Below are 2,336 nucleotides of genomic sequence, written 5' to 3'. Positions count from 1 at the left end.
CTTTGGCAAAAGGGGACAGAGCCGCCTGGTTTTTTTTTTTTTTTTTTACTGGGTTTCAGGTAGGAGTGATGTGAGGATTCACGACTACGCTAAGGAAACTGACACAAAAACATAAATGACTAGGGTTATCACCCTCCCCCTCCCCTGCTGCCACCCCCTAAACTCCCACTTACACTAGTCTTTTATAATTACATTATTGGTAACCAGTGGTATAGAGGGCAACTCAAGGACAAGAAAGCAGTAAAAGGTCCAGACATTTGGTCCCCAGAAATGTTGTTCTCACAATACTACCATTAAGGAAAGAAAGGTCTCTATATGTCTAATTTGGGCTCCCGTGGTGATTAAGGTGCAGCTATGTGAACCATAAAGAGACAAAGCACATAGTGGAAGCGCTGGGGAAATTTACTGATTTGGGGGAGTGGCAAAACAGATAAATAGGCCATTTAAAGAAAAATGGTGGGGGGTTTCTTTGATTCTTTGCTGGAGGTTCAAAGGAGATGAAAACCATCAGCTGTATTGGAGGAGAGGTGGTAGCATTGTCTTCTTTAAACTGAGTTTTTCCTTCCCCTGCCAGCCAGAGGACTTCCCTAGAGGGGAGAGCACTCAGTAGCACACATGAAGGCATAGCATACTGTAGGCTCTAAGATGTGCTATTCCAGTAGAGAGATAACATAACAGAGATGATGGAGCAACCAGCGCTCCTGCTGAGAGGCAGCTAAGTCCCTTAAATAGGGACAGGATTGCCTTTGGGCCCAGTGACACAAACAGAACAGGGCCTCCAAGGTGGTGTCCCTGTTACTCTGTCTAGCCTCAGGCACAGATATTAAAGTGAGGCTGAGCCAAGCAGCCAAGATGGCTGAGAAAAAAGTTTCAGCCTCCTTTACCCATGGCATTTCCCAAACCAGTTGCCTCCTTGCTGTCAGCATCCCCACCACCCTCCCAGGCAACACTGCCACTAGGGACTCACTTGAATAGAAGGCTTTCAGGTTTATAAAATGCATTCCTCACAAAACAAGTCTTCAAGGTACCTAGGTAATGCTATCCCAAGGCACCCTGCAAAGAAAGTCCCCATTCTGGAAATGAAGGCAACGACAAAGCTACAAACCACAGCAAATTTATTATTCAATATTAAGTGCTGAATCACTGCACCAGTCTGGTCCCCCTCCCCACATACCCCCAAAGAAGTATACCCAAAAGAATGAAATCAAAAGTCAACCCAGTTTCTTTTCTGGAAGGCCTTGGTTCCTGCAGCTGCTTCCACAGTTCCCAGGGAGTCAGAAGACAACCCCTTCCCCGCTCCCCCCAGTACCCAGAGGGTTAGTCTTTTGGGTCCTGGTAAGAGAGAACATGCAGGCAAGAGCAGCTGTAACAGTGTGTGAGTGTGTGTGAGTGTGAGTGTGAGTGTGTGAGTGTGTGTGAGTGAGTGTGTGTGTGTGTGTGTGTGTGTGTGTGTGTGTGTGTGTGTAGGAGGGGTAGGGGGGTAGGTAGGAGCAGGGAGTGCTGCCTCAGGAGTCCTCAAGAGTTCAATTGTCCAAGAAATACAACCTGGGAATTTTCTTCCAGCAGGGATTTTACCCCTGGGGTAGTTAACGCTTTGACAGCTCATGGGACAGCCAGTCCAGCCCATCATACAGCCCTGTACCCTGGGTAGCGCAAGTTGCTTGGACATACCACTGTAAGAGAGAAAGCAGATGTTAGCCACAGGGAAAGAGGCTCCACAGTGGTAGATGGAAGCTTCAGTTCTCATGCCAGCTTTTACCTTCTCTGGCATTATCCTTTCCCTCATCCCACCCCTTTGTTCTACTGCAAAATCCCCTCTTGTCCTTGGCCCCAGGGAGGAAGGAGGGCAAGGAAACACACTCACAGTCCGGCTACGCAAGCTCTGCAATCCCAACTTGTCAGTCAGCTCGCTCACAGGCATAGCATTGGGCATGTCCTGCTTATTCGCAAACACCAGCAACACAGCCTCCCGAAGCTCGTCTTCCTGGAGCTTGAGAGGGAAAAAGAAGTGAAGGATGAGATGAGTCAGACATCCCTCAATTGACTTATATCCACCCTTTCCAAGAGAGGCAAGGCAAACACCATAGGAAGGAATGAGCAGTTATTAAGTGCCTCCTATGTGCCAGGCACTGGGCTATGCACTTCACAAATATTATCTCATTTATTCCCCACAGCAATCATGGAAGGTAGGTGCTATTATGAATTCCCCATAGTACAGCTGAGGGAACCGAGGCAGACAGAATTTTAAGAGGCTTGTCCGCAGTCATACAGCTAGGTCTGAGGCCAGATTTGAACTAAGGTCTTCCTGAGTTCAGGCCTAGCACTCTATCCCCTTT

The 2,336-nt window shown here is 48.0% G+C and overlaps 1 long non-coding RNA gene across 1 annotated transcript; it reads right to left on the bottom strand.

Moving 5' to 3' along the window:
• Positions 1-1,098: 1,098 nt before the first annotated feature.
• Positions 1,099-2,009, bottom strand: LOC114033967. The gene is made up of 2 exons (XR_003568056.1): positions 1,865-2,009; positions 1,099-1,673 (listed from the first exon to the last, which is right to left on the bottom strand). It is a non-coding gene; the product is annotated as an uncharacterized LOC114033967 (long non-coding RNA).
• Positions 2,010-2,336: the final 327 nt, after the last annotated feature.

The sequence above is a fragment of the Vombatus ursinus genome, unplaced genomic scaffold (assembly GCF_900497805.2).
Source record: "Vombatus ursinus unplaced genomic scaffold, bare-nosed wombat genome assembly UNPS02007680.1, whole genome shotgun sequence".
Taxonomy (NCBI): Eukaryota; Metazoa; Chordata; class Mammalia; order Diprotodontia; family Vombatidae; genus Vombatus; species Vombatus ursinus.
Note: the sequence above shows the minus strand (reverse complement) of the source record. Positions and strands in the feature narration are given on the sequence as shown.